Consider the following 20,332-nt stretch of genomic DNA (forward strand, 5'->3'; position numbering starts at 1 on the left):
ATAATAATATAAAAAAATTATAATTTAATAGTACACATCGAGATAAATCTAACCGAACGGAGGAAGTAATATATCTTCATCAATTACACTCTTAGTGTCCAACTATGCACAACAGTCAAAGTTGGAATAATCGGCGTTATTAATTTGTGGTTGGTAACTTGGTACAAGGACATAATTCACTATTTAATATTTGTTGTAGTTGTCCAAAAGATATACCATTTGACGCATAGTTGTGTTTCTACTAGTTTGCATTTCTCGACACAAATTATGGAGAGTTTAACGAATCAGGTAAAACTAGTAAAAACTCAAGTGACTTCGAGATTATTAATTCAGTTCACATTTAATAAGTTTAGTTCAGGTCCAATAAATTCAGTTTAAATAAGTTCATGTTATTTAGGTGAAGAGAATGCACCCTAACTTTCATTTACTTATAAACTTATAAATAATTGAGGGTCGAGTTTGTCCTTATCCTTCCCACCCTTTCTGTATTCCACATGCTTAAAACTTACTTGATTCGTCAAGTTTTTTTTTTTTTTTAGGATAAGCAGAAATTATATGGTTGATTGATATAAAACCCTTCTCGGGAGGCCCATTACAAGTCAAATGCCCCGAATTCCCCCACCCTCCTAAATCTCAAATATATATTTAGGATAAGAATTGAACCTTACAATTTATTAGAGAAAATGAGAAAACTTACTATTAAATCATATTTTATTGAAAAGATGAGAAAATTATAGCAAATTGTACCTTTAGTGCGCAGGAAGCTAGGGTGTTTCACCCTTGTCGTGGATTTCTAAATGTGTTTTCACATACTGAAAAAGTAGTAGTTGGTGGTATGGCCTAGGCTTCAATAGTGGAATTGACTTGACGTATACGATAACGTCATGCATCTTATAAACAATATTACGAGGCAGCCCCGCGTGATGAATAAAAAAATCAGCAACATTGTATAGAACAGGTTGTCATTCTTGTCAACTGCAAGATTAATAATCATTGGTGTTTTTATCTATTTATTTAAACAGATTCGAAAATCTGTAGGCAGTCGCAATTTGTATGTTTTTTTATTCGTAAGATAAATCTTTTTTTTTTATAGAAAAGCATACTTGCTTTTATTAGTTACTCCCTCCGTCTTTTTTTATTTGCTACAAGCACTTTTCACAAAGACCAAGGAGGAGTGGGACCATTGACATAAATGGAATTAACAAAAAAGCAAATAGGTAAATTGTGGGACCTATGTATTATATGAAACATTTACAAAATCAAGAAGGGATGTGGCAAATTTGTAAATAAATGTGGGACTATGTATATATATGGAAATATTTGCAAATGTAGCAAATAAATTGAAACACCCCTAAATGGCAAAATGTAACAAATAAAAAAAGACAGAGGGAGTAGATTGCATATAAATAAAAGAGGAAAAAAGGGAAAAAAGCTACCACATAGGATTTGAACCATTGACTAAATACCAAGACAAGGAATCATTATAAGAGGTAGTACCAATGTGTTACTTCCTCCGTGTTTTTATTCTTGTTACATAGAGAAAGTGGGGGTGTTTTCAAGAAAGGTAGAGAGAGAAAGTAGGGGATCACCACTTTTTGAATAAAAAAACATTTGTTAAGGAAAAAGTATGAGTATTTTAAAAGAGAAGGTGGGGGACCACCTACTTTTTAATAGTATATTAAGATTTTTATGGTGAAAAGGAATTCATTTATGGTATGTAGCATCTATTATGACATTTCCATTTGATGGAAATGTAGCATCTATAAAAAAAATGGAGGAAGTACAATATAAACCTTTACTATTCTATCACAATAACAGAATTGTAACTGATTTGGGGGCCTTATTGACTTGGGGGCCCTGTGTAGTGGGTCTGTTTGCACAACCCATTCACCGGCTCTGAGAGTAAGTATAACATTCCTAAATTTCTCTCTTTCTAGAAAACTTATTTTAATATAAAATTGTTTAGAAAAGTTAGAGTATTAACGCTACGTGACAATGTTAAAAGGCTTTAAAACTAACTACTAATTGAACTTTAAACTAATGTAGGGGGATAACTGAAATAACTTCTCTTTACTAATATAAAATTTATTATTCAACTATGATAATGGAAAATAGGAAATCAAATAACAATTACTAAACTAATTATTATTTTTCACTAGCTCCCCCATGTGAAGTATGTATCATATCAATCTGTAAATTCTGTTCATCAAAATAGGGTTATCATGGGGACGACAAAACTAGAAAACAAAACAAACAAAAATAAAAGTGTGTCAATAAAAATACTTAGTATATGTATGCAAGATTTTAAACACTTTACTAAATTTGAACCTTCGAAAAAATTTAACTTTCCCTAAACTTCCTTGAATACTACATTTGCAAAACAATTACTTCATCCGTAACAAAATAGATGTTACACTTTGACTTTCACGCTTGTCGATATAGTAATTTCACTATTAATAACTGTAGTTGTGTATTAGTAAAGATTATAAGAAGTTAATATTGTGAAAGTGTACATTGAGAAGAATCCAACAACATATCATATAGTAACGATTGATTTTATTAAAAACAAAAAAATGCATGGTCAAATATAGTAGGTGATCGAATACTGCAATTTTCAAAGTGTAACTGATGTTATGGTTTTATATCGAGTTATTTCTCCTATCTATACAAATATATTAAAAGGCGTGCGTGACAATGTATACACGCCACGTGGAACCTCCACGCAATATATACACGCCACGTGGAACCTTCGTTACTCCACTAGAATTGTCCAATGTGTACACAAGTGACAAGTCATGTTAATTAACAAAAGTAAAATTAGCTTGAAACAAGATTTGAACCTGTGACCTCTTTCAAATATATATGACACAATTACCATATCAACCAACTTTTAATCATGTTTTAAGTGTCCACATTATTATATTTGTAGCTTTTAAATGTTGGGTTTTCCTTAATATATTTTATTAGGAATGGAAAAAAATGCATATCAAATTTATAAAAGAGTACCAACCTGGAGCAACGCCCGGGTCCAAATACTAATCTATACAAATATATTAAAAAGCATGCATGATATTAATGTGAATGTACTTTGGTCGAGTTTTACGGAAATCTAAGAATCTTGAAAGAAAGACTGGATCTTTAGGGTTTTCTTTAAGTATTAAGGATAGAACAATTCGATCAAACACAAAGTAACTCACGAATTGGGTCTTGATTCACTCTCAAACACCAAGAATATAAGCAATCAATCTTAAATCTCAAACACAAAGTAATTGATTCAAGGTTTGGAAATCACTTAGAAGTCCGAAAATTTTCACAAAGAAAATTAAAACTTTAATCTCATAAATCTCTATATTTCTATTATTAATGGTCGAAAAATCCCATATATATAGTACAAGATTTCCTAAACCTATTATGACTAGTAAATCTTAAAGATAAAACATAATAAACTTATCTATCTTTATCTTAAGGATAAAGATAAATAATAACCTATACTTATACACGCCTATTCTAATATAATTAGTAAATAAGACTCCTACTTAGACTCAATGATAAGGAATTAAACTCCTAAGTATAATAGGATTCCTTTATCACTTAAAAGCTTAATTAACATAAAACTCCTAATTTACATAGATACCTAACAGAACTAGAACTCTATATAACGACTTCTCTTTCATATCAAACTCCCCTTCTTGAAAAAAACTTGTCCTCAAGTTTTGTCATAGCCAAGCAATCATCCATGCGCGAAATCCATGACCTAAAACAAGATCACGACTAGCAAACAATAGGAGAGTACACGAGATTGTGTGACTTGGATTACCAATATTTACCGGACAACAAAAATCCGTTTGAATAGCGGCATATGGTGGTACCCAACATGTTTTGGCGCCTTGCGTACCTGGGGTATCAATAGGTGTACATGGGGCAGCAACGATCAGACCTTTAGTGGTGGTAAAAACCAAAGGTGCAATTGGTAAATCTTCTTGAATGTCAAAGGATGGATCTTGGGAGTGGGACAATTCAAAGATTCAAGCTGTAAGGTAAGTTGAGCCGAAGAAGGAACTATAGGAACCGAATCCTCCAAAGATACCTTCTCTTCTTCAAGCATTTTGCAAAGAACAAGGCATATTCTTCCTTAGATACGTATTCTTCATTGGGGCATTGATGTATCTTTATTGTTTCTTCATGTTGTTTCTCTTGAAGTTGAACCAAATCATTCAAATCTTGAAGTGTCTCCATGAGTGTAGCCAAGTTTTCTTTTTCCTTTTGTTGCCTCTCAAGTTCCTTTTTTCTTGTTTCGTTCTTTGGACATGCCTTCGAATAGCCAATTCATTTTCATAAATGCCTCTTTCCGTCTTTGTTAGCTTAGAATAAGTCAAGAGATCTACTAAAATATCAATAGACTCTTCAAGACTAAGTTTATTAATGGCTTTAATAGTTCTATACCAATCATCCATAATTTTGTGTCAAAATAATCCATCAAAAACCTGTCCAGAATACCCATGCAATTTAAAGATCTAAAATTCAATAAATATAACTCCAAATTCAATGAACTTTTTTCAGGGTATATTCTATATGTTTTTAGCACTATACTAAAATTTTACTCAAAAACTCCAAGTATATCAACCACAACGACCAATTTATCACAACCGTGCCAGATTCGATCGAAATTAGACCAATGAACAAAAACCGTCCCAAAACTATACGAAACAATCTTCAATTCCCACGAAATTTTAGGACAGTAAACTAGACATGTAGTAGTCCAATTTAGGCTTAAGAATAACCCAAAAATTCGTTTTTAACTAGGAGAACAAAAATAAACAAAACGCACCTGGAAACTGTTTGAATCTGGATGAACAAACTGCAAGTTTTTTGAATTTTTTTCGACCAGCTATGATACCAATTTGATATGAATGTGAATGTACTTTCGTCGAGTTTTATGGAAATCTAATAATCTTGAAAGAAAGACTGGATCTTTAGGGTTTTCTTTAAGTATTAAGGATAGAACAATTTGATCAAACACAAAGTAACTCACGAACTGGGTCTTGATTCACTCTCAAACACAAAGTAATTAAGCAATCAATCTTAAATATCAAACACAAAGTAATTGATTTAAGGTTTGGAAATCACAAAGAAGTTCGAAAATTTTCACAAAGAAAATTAAAACTTTAATCTCATCAATCTCTTAATCTCTATTATTAATGGTCAAAAATCTTGTATTTATAGTACAAGTTTCCTAAGCATATTAAAACTAATAAATCTTAAAGATAACAACTAACAAACTTATCTATCTTTATCTTAAGGATAAAGACAAATAACAAACTAAAAACTATCTATATCACACGCCTAATATAAAGCAATTAAAATATCAGGGCCGTTCCTGAATATTATTGGGCCCGGGGCAATATATGAAAAAAGGGCCCTTAATGTATAATACCTTTAACAAAACATGCATGTTTATAGGATAAAAAATATTTGAGAATCGACTAATTCATGTTTATCAACAACTATTTCTTAAAACAAAAATTTTTGCATTTTTATATGATTAATATATATCTAATATTCACTTCGTCCTAGAAATATCTGTACACTTAGGTCACGTAATGTAAGAAATAAGTTCTAGTGTGGTTATCAAATGTTATTTTTATTAAAAAAATAGATGTATGTAATAGGAGTTGGTGGGTATCTTTTACTGAAAATGAGAGAAATCACATAATAATAGTGGGACTATGCCAGAAATAAAAGTATGTAAAACTGAAATGGAACAAACAAAAAAACAAAGTGTTCAAACTATTGTGGGACGAATGAAGTAGCCTTTAATAAATTATATAAACTAATAACTTGACGAATAAAATCGAAAATATGAAATAAATTTTATCACCCAACACCTATAAAGAATATTAAGAATCTAAGTATTGGCTTTAGATTGTATACATTATTTTTTAAATAATTTACAATTTCAAGGTATATAAGATATACAATTATACTGACTAAAAAATAAAATAATATGATATGGTAGTAGAAAGGAAATGAAGAAGTAAGTTGGAAATATTGTAAAAATAAAATATAAAAGAAAAGGAAAGTAACAATTAGCAAAATTACTGTCCTTTCCAATTGTGAAAAGTAAAAGAAAAAAAAAAGAAAAAGAAAAAAAAACAAAAGAAACAAATAGATAGACAAGTACAATAATAGGATTCGAACCGTTGGAGTCCTATGGTCTCAACATTCCTGCCAAAAATCAACTACCATCTTTCCAATCCGAGATATATGCACTATTAGCGCTGGAATAGCTACTTAACCATTTGCAGATTTCTGGGCCCTGGGCGGGCGCCCCGCCTGCCCTGCCCCAGGGCCGGGCCTGTAAAATATATAGACTCAATGATAAGGAATTAGACTCCGAAGTATAATAGGATTCCTTTATTACTTAAACACTTAATTAAAATAAAGTACTAAAGTAATTAAAACCCTAATTTACATAAAATTCTAACAGAACTAGAACTCTACATAAATAACACTTCTAATTCATATCAATACTCCCCTTCTTCGAAAAAACTTGTCCTCAATTTTATTGTGATCCATGAAATCATCCAAATCAAGCGTACAACAATATACACCATGAATATGTGGCGTCGTTCATCACCCTCTTCTGCTCCACAAAATTTTTGGTTTTTTAAATCTTGATTTTTCCTTAGTTGCAATTCATCCTTCCTAAAAAAAAACATGTAAAACTTTGGGAAAACCACAATCATCAGCAGCCCTAGGCACCAAAGTAAATGAAATATTAACTAAAGGCTCATATCTTTGTAAATCAACATTAGGTACCACCGTTTCTTCATGAGAAACTTCAAAGTTCAAATCTTTATCCTCAAGACAAGAAAAAGTTTCGATCTTTTCTTCATCCTCAACAATAAGAAGTTGTTTTTCTTCATGTCGTTTCTCTTGAAGTTGAACCAAATCATTCAAATCTTGAAGTGTCTCCAGGAGTGTAGCCAAGTTTTCTTTTTCCTTTTGTTGCCTCTCAAGTTCCATTTTCTTGTTTCGATTCTTTGGACACGCCTTCGAATAGCCAATTTATTTTCATAAATGCCTCTTTCCGTCTTTGTTAGCTTAGAATAAGTCAAGAGATCTACTAAAATATCAATAGAATATTCAAGAATTAAGTTTATTAATGGCTTTAATAGTTCTATACCGATCATCCATAATTTTGTGTCAAAATAGTCCATTAAAACCTGTCCAGAATACCCATGCAATTTAAAGATCTAAAATTCAATAAATATAACTCCAAATTCAATGAAATTTTGTTAGAATCTAGTCCTATATGTTTTTAGCACTCGACCAAAATTTCACTCAAATAATCCAAGTATATCAACCACAACGACCAATTTATGACAACCTTGCCAGATTCGATCGAAATTAGACCAATGAACAAAAACCGTCCCAAAAATATACGAAACAATCTTCAATTCCCACGAAATTTTAGGAAAGTAAACTAGACATGTAGTAGTCCAATTTAGGCTTAAGAATAACCCAAAAATTCGTTTTCAACTAGGAGAACAAAAATAAACAAAACGCACCTGGAAACTGTTTGAATCTGGATGAACAAACTGCAAGTTTTTTGAATTTTTCTCGACCAGCTCTGATACCACTTTGATATGAATGTGAATGTACTTTAGTTGAGTTTTACAGAAATCTAAGAATCTTGAAAGAAAGACTGGATCTTTAGGGTTTTCTTTAAGTATTAAAGGATAGAACAATTCGATCAAACACAAAGTAACTCACGAATTGGGTCTTGATTCACTCTCAAACACAAAGTAATTAAGCAATTAATCTTAAATCTCAAACACAAAGTAATTGATTCAAGTTTGGAAATCACATAGAAGTCCGAAAATTTTCACAAAGAAAATTAAAACTTTAATCTCATAAATCTCTATATTTCTATTATTAATGGTCGAAAATCCCATATATATAGTACAAGATTTCCTAAACCTATTATGACTAGTAAATCTTAAAGATAACAACTAATAAACTTATCTATCTTTATCTTAAGGATAAAGATAAATAATAACCTATACTTATCACACGCCTATTCCTAATCTATCTTTATCTTAAGGATAAAGATAAATAGTAACCTATACTTATCACACGCCTATTCCTAATATAATTAGTAAAATAAGACTCCTACTTAGACTCAATGATAAGGAATTAGACTCCTAAGTATAATAGGATTCCTTTATCACTTAAAAACTTAATTAACATAAAACTCCTAATTTACATAGAATCCTAACAGAACTAGAACTCTATATGACGACTTCTCTTATATATCAATGCATAAATATGAAACTGTGCCACGTGGCGCTGTCCCTAGGGAGTTTTAGTTCCTGTAATCCATGTCAATTAAAAAAATTAGAAATTGCAAAGTATAGGGTTTGATCTCGAGACCTCAAGTACATATACTAAAGTCTTAACCACTAGGTAAGTTGTATTTAGCCTTATTATCATAAAGTATTATATATTAATAAATGAAAATTTTCTACGGGACATAGCCAGGGCCTAATAACTAGTTTACAAGCTAAAATGTGTGTCAATGGTGCTCTTAGACGCCATTTTATGCTAACTCTCTCTATCTAGTTGTGGTTTTCTATTTTGTGATAATTTGTAGGTTTTTTAGGGAACTATTTCCCTATTCTCTGCTACTCTATGACTGCCACAATGGATTTGAGAGCCTTGAAGCCAAGGAATGAAGAAACGAAGCCTCGCCCAATCCTATCGAGCGCCTCAAGCCCAATCGAGTGGGCTATCCTTGCCAAAAATGAGATTTATTGCGGGCCAGATCGGGCACTAGCAGCCATGTCGTAGTTCGTGGACCAGGTCGATCGCTCGAGATGGCGCGATGCCATCGGGCGAGAGTGCTTCGTCCTCGTGTGTGCAGCTGCAAGGCGAAGCTTGTGAAGCTCGCGCTGAACTTCAATGGCCCGACGCTGATAAATCGGGCGAGTGTTGTACGTGGTTGTTGCAATGTGATGCGCTGAGCTTGAGTGGCCCGAGCAAATCATGCAGGTGTTGTGCAAAATGCGAAGAAATCTGATGTACTTAGAAGCTTGCGATAAATTCTGTGAGCCTAATGTCACCAGGCGGATCTGGCCTTATCGGGCAGCGACCCTGAATCCCTTTCTTTTTATATATTTTTTGGGTTATTTTCGTGTTACGTTTCCTTTATGTTTTAAGTTTTAAGTATATATACGAAAATCAGAACTTTACTTAGGACCTTTTGTTTACATATTTGTTTAGCTTTTGTTTTCATAGTTTTCTCTAGAGTGATTCACAAACCTTAGTATATTGTATTTGTCTTTGGATTCAAGATCAAATCTTTGGATTATTTGCAAGTTCAATATATTTATTCAATTTGGTAATCTTGTTTATTGCTTTCTCTATTATTTATTAGATTCATCTCTTAGTTATTTGCAATCATTCCAATTAAGTATGAATTTTTATTTTGATTTTGTTATTATTTTTATAAACAAGAGTGAGTACTCTTATTTTTAGTGTTGTGGGGATCTATGTATGCAATGAGGGATTGATATATTAGTCTAATTGCCTTCTATTTTAATTGTTTCCTGTGGTTGAATCATTCATGCTAGATTTATAAATTAGGTCTGATTTATATCTCTATTATTGCAATACTGAAACTGCTTCGAGAGGAGAGATACTGTATAGGCTTTCAATCATTAGGAAAAGTGATCCTTGACCATGCAAGAGTGGCTAAGTGATTTTTAAGCGAGGTAATGTTTGAGAGAAATTACATATGCCCTAGATAAATTCATTTATTAGGTAGTTTTTATTCGTCCCTGATTTCCCGAATTGTATGCATAGTGATCCGTAATCCTAGTTCTTTAATTATTGATTTATTCTCTCATATTTAATTATGTTATTTGCTTAGTTCAGTAAAATAATTAACTCTTTTCTTCTGATTTAGTTAGTATAATATTAGAGTTAAAATACAACAATATAGTTATATCTCTGCAGATTCGATCATGACTTCCTTGACTACTTGTTAGTGGACCTTAGATTATTTTTCATTAGGTGATACGACTTTAGCATGTCATATTTTGGTGTTGTTGTTGGGGAGACGAAGTATTTTTCATTTATCCGAATTATAGTATTACACTAACTTATTCTGAAGAACACATATTCTTTGCGCCAACTCACGTTTGTTTTAGTGTTTTGGTGTAGGGGTAGGAAATTAAAATCCCTAAATCTCATTCCATTTGATCCGGGATTGAAAACACCGCTCGTAGACTCAGAAAGAAAACTAAGCAACCTTCAGGGATTATGTACAACTATCTCTTGATAATGTACCCACTGGTGTACGGATGCCTACTATCGCTGCTACGAATTTTTCAATCAAGTCTCATGTTATGAATATGATTTAAAATAATCAGTTTATTGAAGACCCAAATCAGCACCTGCAGCAGTTTTTACAATGTTGTGCTACTCATAAACAAGTCGGTGTTACTGTTGATGAGATGAAACTGATCTTATTTGGCTTTTCTCTACGAAACAAAGCTCTATTTTGGTAAAATAAGTTGCCTTCCACTATCACCACTTGGGTAGAACTATCAAAGATCTTTCTCATCAAGTGGTATCCTTATCAAAAGACTACAGATATGCGTCATGCGATACTGACCTTCACCTAAGATCCGGGCGAGTCAGTGTATGAAGCTTGGGAAAGATTCAAGAATCTGCAGCGCCTCTCTCCTCATCATGGTTTAGACCAGTTGTATTTGTGTTAGATTTTCTACCCTAGAGTTGATGCAGATACAAGGCGAGTAATTGATGGAGCCTCTGGTGGGTTCTTCATGGATAAGGTCATAGAAGAAGAGTATGAACTTCTGGAGAAACTTTCTTCCAATCAAGCGTCTACTATTCTTCATCTATGAAAAAAGTAGGCAAACGTGATGTCGAGACATGTTCTTTACTATCCTGGCAACTAGTTGCTTTAATTCAGAAGATAGATTCTTTGAAGCTAGGTAATGATTTCTCCTCCGACATGAGTGTTAAGGCGATGGCTAGTGCTTCTAGTTACAATGCTCTTATTTGTGATGCTTGTGCGATACTTGGCATAACTCTCAAGAGTGCCCTGCTCTCCTACCTTATAGTGATACAGTGCATGCATTGCAATCACAACATAAGCTCCAGTTCAATCCATGCTCCAATACATACAATATTGGGATGCGAGATCATCCAAATATCTCATATAGAAGCAATAATGTGTTGAATCAGCACCAATAAATTTATCCATAGCCTCAACAGTAACAACAGTCCACATACACCACAACCCCAATTTCAGTAGTATCAGTCACAACCACAAGCTCTTCCTGGATTTCACATAAATAAGTTCCAACAGCAACATAGACTACCTCCTTCAGACCTAACTATTGTTAAACTCAAAAATCCATGTTGTAGATGGAGAAAGGTATCATTTCCTTTCAAGCGGATACTAGGTCTTAGTTTGAGAACCTGCATGCTCACAATAATCTACAGGGGGCACATAATAAGATGTTAGAGTCACAAATAGCTTAGTTGGCTAGTTCTTCTACTAGTAGGCCATCTGGGTCATTACCTTCACAACCAATGAAACCAAGGGACACTTCCATGCTATTACCCTTCAAAGTGGAGTGCAGTACGATGCCCCAATCATACTATAAGTGGAATCATCAGTTGCTAAGAAACCACATGAAGTGCCCGAGGATGTAGACAAGACTACAGAGGTGACTAATAAGGAGAAAAATATGACTCCGGTGATCAAGCTACCATTCCCAAATCGAATGCTCAAAAAGAAGCTTGATCACCAGTATGGTAAGTTTTTAGAGGTGGTAAATGATCTGCAGGTAATAGTTCCTTTTACTGAATTATTAAATCAAGTGCCTGCTTATTCTAAATTATTAAAAGAAATTCTTATGCGGAAGAGGAATCTCAATGAGGTGGAAATTGTGGCTTTTACTGCTAAATGCAGTGCTCTTTTACAAAATCGATCTCCACCTAAATTGAAAGATCTAGGGAGTTATTCCATCCCCTGTCACATTGGCACCACATTTATTGACTTAGCTCTATGTGATATGGGTGCCAGTGTGAGTGTCATGCCTTTTTCTATGTAGGCAACTGAACATGGATGACTTAAAATGTACTATTATTACTCTGTAAATGGCTGACCGTTTTGTGAAATACCAGCTAGGTATATTAGAGGACGATCCTGTTAGATTGCTAGTGTGAGTGCCATTCCTCTTTCTATCTGCAAGTAACTAAACATGGGTGACTTAAAATGTACTATCATTACTCTGCAAATGGCTGACCGTTCTGTGAAATACCACCTAGGTATATTAGAGGACTGTCCTGCGGCCTGTTAGATTAGGTAAATTCTTAATCCTTGTGGACTTTGTTATATTAGACATGGCAGAAGATACCCAAACACCCATTATCCTCGAGTGACCTTTCATCCACACTGCGGGAGCATTTATAGATGTTAAAAGTGGAAAACTGACACTGAATGTGGGGAATGATAAGGTTATTTTTAGCCTGACCACTACCCCTAAAACCCCAATATTAGAGGAAGCATGCTATAAAATTGATGTTATTGGTGATCTGGCCCAGGATTGCATGCCCCATTCCCCCTCATCTGATACTTCAGATGATATGCTTGTCTCAGAGTCTAATGCAGGTGAAGAACATTTTCTAACAGTCTTGACGACTCATAAAAAGGCAATTGGGGTATATCACTGATGACTTGTCAGGAGTAGGCCCCGAATTTAATGCGCATCAAGTTCATGTTGATGAGGCCCACCACCCCAACATTCAGGTCCAACACGGGTTGGAAGGGGTGGTAAAGCAAGAAAATACAAAACTGCTGGATGCAGGTTGATGGACAACTGATCTCCATGTCCCTTTCCTTTCGCTTGTTGCAATGAGGCCATTGCCAAGTTCAGCTTGGGGGAGGATTTCTGTAAAGATTCCTTTTCTTTAACTCTTTTACTATTTTCTAGTTTAGTTTAGTTAATTTAATTGCTTTCAAAAACTGAAAAATCACAAAAAGATGAAAAATTGCTGAAAAAGTACTGAAAATACGAGTTGTATATGGAGTGAATTGATTGCTTCCCTGTGCACTATATTGTGATTTGAAAAAATTTATTTAACTCATTGTACTGGATTATTGGGCATTTGTGATTGTGATGTTGTGATGTGATCTCTGACTACCTTGATGATAACGCGCATACTTTGACTGCATAGTTGAAGTAGTTATACTTTGAGGATTCATTGTTGCCTATGGATTTACATCCATATCTAGTCTATTCTAGTGTGTTAGTTCCTCGTTGCATCCTGATCTTGATTTTGGCAATGTACTTATTGATTTCTGGTGACTTTAGACATGTGATGTGATAGAGTTGTTCTTTTGTTTGATTTTAAGCCTCGGAGTTGATATATGAATTAATTTCCCTCCTAGCCCTACTGAGCCAAATGACTTTTTATTTTGATATCAAGCCACATTACACACCCTGAGCCTTTATAATGATTATTGTCCCAAGCCTGGCTTGGGGAGCATTCGTTAGGTTGATACTATGATGCGTGATTGATTTTTGTGGGTTGGTTGGAATTAATATCTATGTGATACAAAGAAAATAAAAAAATAAGTGAAAAATGATAGTGAAGAATCCGAAAATCTTTATGATATTCACTCATTATATTTCAAAAAGTGTTGAAAATTATGCGAAAAGAGACAAGTATTGGATGGTTCCAAAGACTTTAGAGTTGGTTATTGTTTTGGTCATGTTGATGTCATGGGAGTTGTTTAGGCCACACCTAGTCCTATTACTAGTGTTTTTTTTTCCCTTTTCTTGGCTTTTCCGCCACATTCCCTAAATGATTTTCTTTCCTTTATCCGAGCCCCATTACAAACCTGAAAGACCTCTTGAGCAAGTGTTTGATTATTTACTGGATCGATATTGAGTTAATTTGCCAATGTTAAAGAGTAAGTTTGTTATTGGAGTAGATCTGATTAGCATGACGATAAAATACCTTTCTACACACATAAGAGTGTGAGTGAGAAGTGATATTATGGTCGGGTTGGTGAGTGCTGCCACAGAAGTTAGAGGAGTGACACCTCGTGAGCACCTTTCCCAAATTTGCCTGTTATGTAAGGCAGTCACATTTAATTATTTGCTTGAGTGATTGGTGGTTATGGTGATCTTAACAAATGAACTTGAATTTTGCTTGCTTGAGAGTTTTGAGTATTGAAAATTTTTGAGCTGAATTTCTTATCTGAGGGGCAAAGTAATTATGTTTATCTTCATGTTATGCTTTGCTTGGGGACAAGAAAAGGTATAGCTTGGGGGACTTTGATGATAAGATTTTCTATAGAGTTTTCCCTCTTATTTACAAGCTAAAATGTGTGTTAATGGTGCTCTTAGAAGCCATTTTATGCTAACTCTCTCCATCTAGTTGTGGTTTTCTATTTTGTGATAATTTGTAGGTTTTAGGGAACTTTATCCCTACTCTCTGCTACTCTATGACTATCACAGTGGATTTGAGAGCCTTGAAGGCACTTATGATGAGTTTTGAGGTCCCAAGAATACTATCTGAGGCCATGAACAAAATGATAAGTGATGAAGACTTGGCGTTTGAAGCCAAGGAATGAAGAAATGAAGCCTCACCAAATCCTATCAGGAGCCTCAAGCCCGATCGAGCAGCCAACCTTCGCAAAAGTGAGATTTCTTGTGGGCCCGATCAGGTGGTAGCAGCCGAATGCAGTTTGTGGATAAGGCCCGATCAGGAGAGATGGCTCGATGCCATCGGGAGAGAGTACTTTGAACCTGTGTGCACTGCTGCGAGTTGAAGCTTGCGCTGAACTTCAATGGCCCGACGCTGATAAATCGGGCGAGTGTTGTACGTGGTTCTTGCAATGCGATGCACTGAGCTTGAGTGTCCCGCAGGCATCGGGTATGTACGCCCGAGAAAATCGTGCAGATGTTGTGCAAAATGCTTCGAAGAAATCTGATGTACTTCGAAGCTTGCGATAAATTGTGTGAGCCTAATCTGATCGGGCGAGTCTGGCTCGATCGGGCGGCGACCTTGAATCCCCATTTTTATATTTTTTGGGTTATTTTCGTATTACCTTTCCTTTATGTTTTAGGTTAAGTATAAATACGAAAATCAGAACTTTACTTAGGACCTTTTGTTTACATATTTGTTTAACTTTTGTTTTCATAGTTTTCTCTAGAGTGATTCGCAAAGCTTAGTTTATTGTTTTTGTCTTTGGATTCAAGATCAAGTCTTTGGATTATTTGCAAGTTCAATATATTTCTTCAATTTGGTAATATTGTTTATTGCTTTCTCTATTTTTGATTTGATTCATCTCTTAGTTATTTGCAATCATTTCAATAAGTATGAATTTTTATAGTGATTTTGTTATTATTTTTATAAACAAGAGTGAGTACTCTTATTTCTAGTGTTGTGGGGATCTATGTATGCAATGAGGGTTTGATATATTAGTCTGATTCCATTTTATTTTAATTGTTTCTTGTGGTTGAATCATTCATGCTAGATTTATAAATTAGGCCTGATTTATATCTCTACTATTGCAATACTGAAACTGCTTCGAGAGGAGAGATACCGTATAGGCTTTAATCATTATGCAGAGTGATAGATCCTTGACCATGCAAGAGTGGCTAAGTGATTTTTAAGGGAGGTAATGTTTGAGAGAAATTACATATGTCCTAGATAAATTGACTTATTAGGTAGTTGTTATTCGTCCCTGATTTCCCGAATTGTGATCCCTAGCCCTAGTTCTTTAATTATTGATTTATTCTCTCATATTTAATTGTGTTATTTGCTTAGTTCAGTAAAATAATTGTTTTCTTCTGATTTAGTTAGTATAATATTAGAGTTCAAATACAACAGTATAAGTATCTCCATGTAGATTCTATCATGACCTCCTTGAATACTAGTTAGTGGACCTGAGGTTATTTTTCATTAGGTGATACGACTTTAGCCTATCAGTAACATCTATTTTATTATGGAAGAAGTATTAAGGATCCACACATACAAGCAACTTGAAATTAAAGGTGCCTAAGATCTTGGCTATCCCACATCGGAAGTTGAGGAGAACGTAATCTTCTTTTTTTATATAGAGGTGGACGCCTGAACGTAGTAGAGGCCTTTTGGGTAGGACTTCGGTTCTGCACCAAAATAAATTCTTACGGGCTAGGCCCAAAGGTACAAATATCTACTAGCGGGTACCTGAACACCTAGGAGTGTTACAGATGGTATTATAGCTAGGGCCCATGTCGGTGTCTTGTAGTGCCTACATGAATGCAAACTCTTTAAAGGAGGGGATAAGGTGCCTATGATCTTGACTATCCTCCATAGAAAGTTGAGGAGAATGGAGACTTCTTTATATAGAGGTAGACACTACAACCTACTAGTGACCTTTTGGGTAGGACTTCGGTTGTGCACCAAAACAAATCCTTGCGAGCTAGGCCCAAATTAGAGAGGACAATATCTACTAGTGGACTCCTGAACACCTAGGAGTGTTACTAGGCCAAGAGGGAGAGATAGTTTAAACTTGAGAAAAAAATGTATTTCCCAAATCTATTGTGAAGAATATGAGGAGTAGAGACCCCTATTTATACTAATTAGATAGGTAGACTGGTAGTAAGACTAGCAAACTAAAAGACGGGTTTGAGGGAAAAGATAAACAAAGCTAGCTAAGATCTAACTAATTTGTACGATCATCCAACTTAGACTGTCGAAAATATAAATTACCCCATAATACATAATTCTAGAAGGTTAATTAATTTAAGAAGATAAATTAAAGAAAAACATATACAAGTTTGGTAAACTTAGTTCAGTGTCGTGAGCTCTTGGCAGCAACGATTTTTTTTTTTGTAAACCTTTGTAAAACTCTTTAAATTGTTTTTTTTAAAAGTTTTTAAAGTTTATCAGCTAAGGCACAATTCTTACATGGGCTAAACTTTATTTTTAATACCCAAAATCTTTCAAGAAAAAACCTCTTTTAAAAGCTTTTTAAATACATAAAAGATTTTTTCAAAAAATAATTGTATTTTTAAAAACTAAAACGTTTCTAAAATTATGAATATTAACTTACTGAAAATACGGAGTACTATAAACTACCCCAAAGAAGTTTCATCCTCGAAACTTGAAGCAAACAAGTAAGAAATAAGACAAATAGTTCACATATATTGTAAACTTCCTATAAAAGTAAGTTGACTCACATAATAACTCATAAATTTTTTTAAGTCAGAAGTATGTCAAAAATAGAATTGTAAGTCAAACGCGCGAAACTCTATCGCATTCTATCTCCCTCAAAAGAAGTTATGCCTCCGTAACTCGGCTAGCCCTAAAACGTGACTTAAAATTATTCACCAACTTTATAATACAAACAATATAAGAATCATTAGTTGAAATAGAATAACAAAATCACTAAATAAATTATACTTTCAGAAATATCTTTTGAGCATTGAGAATTAATCTCTTTTTCAAGGTATTAATAATAGAAGTATTTTCCTTCAATAATATATCAACATCACATATAAATTATTTAAATATGTAGAAAAAGGATAGTTTATGTCAAGCTGATAAGTTTATAAAATTTGAGTAGGAAAATTTTTCAGATTCTAAAATAATGAAGAATTACAGATTGATACTAAAGGCAAGAGTAATAGGTAAAAGACTAGAGGTGAATGCTAATATATTGTGAAAAAGATATAATATAGTGAGAACAAAAGAACTTAATAGAACCTTTTGTAAGTTTTACTCAAAAATACAATATTCAAATATGCTTTTTTCTTTTAATTAAAAAATGCCTTCACTACCTCATTCAGCGGCTTCACATAACTCACCATGGTCTAATAATCAGTATCATCAACATAACCCTTGATCATAGTGTATCATAAATTAAATCAAATCAAATCAAATCAAATCTATTCATCATTTATAAGCAAAACTTATTAGTATATATACTAACACAACATATACTTGAAGAAAATAGTATTTATCTTACTTACGTCCTCAAAACTAGAAGTACTCCTTGAAATTTATCTTCAAATTTTCCTTGAACAACCATAATCAATATTTTCTCAAGATAGACAGTAGTCAACTAGGACTTGAGATAAAAATAAACAATCTTCTCTGAAATTCATAATAGTCTTCATTTCAATAAAACAAAATACAACTATTCTTTCCAAAATCAATTACCTTGATTGACTAGTTAAGCTCTCGATTTTTTTCCCAAAGTATATTTATTTCATTATTAGAGTCACTTAACTCCTTTATTAATTGAGATACCCAATCCTTATAAATCACTCCAACTTTCTTCTTGCCAAAAACAACAACTATTATTGTGACCACACTATTATTCAATCAAGCGTTTAAGATGATATCAAAAAATTATACTCCTCTTATTACTCAATAGTCCACAAAAATAAACTTAGCATACATTTTAAATAGTTCTAGTACTTAATTCCACCTTTTTAAACAAAAGGATATAATGGAACCTACTAAAATTTCAAATATGGTCCTGCTTCGAACTTCTATGTTTAACTATAACAATGATAACTCCCTTAATGATATTTGGGGTTCAGCATAGAGTAATATTCCTTTATTGAATCAAACTTCAAATATGGTATCTCATATACCTATAAGGTCTTCATAATATTCCTTAATTTGCCACCTTTTAAAGGTTATAACTATATCATAGTCAAAATGGTGTTGGCTATATCCATAAGCATAATATATAACTTTTCAAAATCAAGAAAATTCGTCCAAATTAGTATAAGCCATTGATCTCCTACTTCTTCTTTCCACAAATCACAAATGTTCTTTCCTTACTGATCATGTCACTTAAAAGCTCATCCAACTGCATAAGCATTCAAGTGACTAATTTCACAATTCTTAGCACATAACATAAGTATTGTCTTCTTCATTCCTATTAAAAAAGAACATAACTATTAAACTTCTTTACTTCAAAGGAATAAACTAGAACAATCTTCATCTCTAATGAATTTAAAAATAGTCAACTATGCTTATTTTATACTCATAGGTTCGCCTAATACTTATAAATCAACAAAATAAAAATGCATACTTTATAAATTTCATATAAATCACTTTGCATGAATTGGATAATGCATACATGTCACATAAGACGTTAAATAACCAAATTCATCTCATAGATAATATCCGTGTGAAAAAAAATTGGCATAACAAATAGAAATATCACTACTTGTAAGTAGCTGAAAATTGGCATGAAATAAACTCTTTCCGTTGCTTATGAAAATACAAATATTTTCAAATTAACTTGACAATATGCAGCACTTCCTTTAAATATACTCATAATAATTATATTTCTAATATAACAATAAATAACTAAACAATTCATGAATATAAAAAACATCAAAACATCATTAAAAAAAAGTTTCAGCTTTATATTTCGAAAAGATATATCTAAGTCTCTAAGTAAAGACAAAATAGTCATAATGAAAATAAAATTTTAATAGTAGTTTGAAAGGAATCGGAATTTCAAAAAGCATTTTTCTTTTAATTTTTTAAAATACATATATTTATATGACCAAAAGAGTTATTTATTTAAGTACTAGATTCATAGTGTATGAATAATTAATCAATTGAGTTCGAAGGAAAGAAAGGTGCGGTACAAACGACCAACTTAAGTACCAAGTCTTTCCTAGCCAGAAACATTCTCAAATTAATATTCCGTGTACTTCTTCTGTTCTTCATATTATAAATCATATATGCCCTTTCGAAATCCACCTGTACACTCTAATCGACTATTTATTTTATTTTTAGAAACCTGGCAAACTGATACCACTTTGTAACACCCCCAAGTCTCTTTCTTTCTAGAAAACTTACTTTAATATAAAACTCTTGAGAAATTTAAGAGTATAACCACCACATGATAACATTAAAAGATTTAATACTAACTACCAACTGAACTTTAAATTGATGCAGCAGAATAACTGAAATAATTTCTTTTTATTTATATGAACTTTATTGTTGAACTTTGACAATGGAAAATAGGAAATAAAATAAAAACTAACTAAACTAATTATTATTCCTCACTAGTTCCCTCATGTGAAGTATGCATCATACCAACATGTAAATTTTGCTCACCAAAATAGGGTCATTACAAGGACAAAGCCATGAAACAAAATAAACAAAAATAAATGCGTCTCAGACTCAGTAAGAATACTAAGTACATATATATGAAGAATATTAAACACTTTACTAAATTAAACCTTCAAAGTATTTAAGT

The sequence above is a fragment of the Beta vulgaris genome, chromosome 7 (genome assembly GCF_026745355.1).
Source record: "Beta vulgaris subsp. vulgaris cultivar EL10 chromosome 7, EL10.2, whole genome shotgun sequence".
Lineage (NCBI taxonomy): Eukaryota > Viridiplantae > Streptophyta > Magnoliopsida > Caryophyllales > Amaranthaceae > Beta > Beta vulgaris.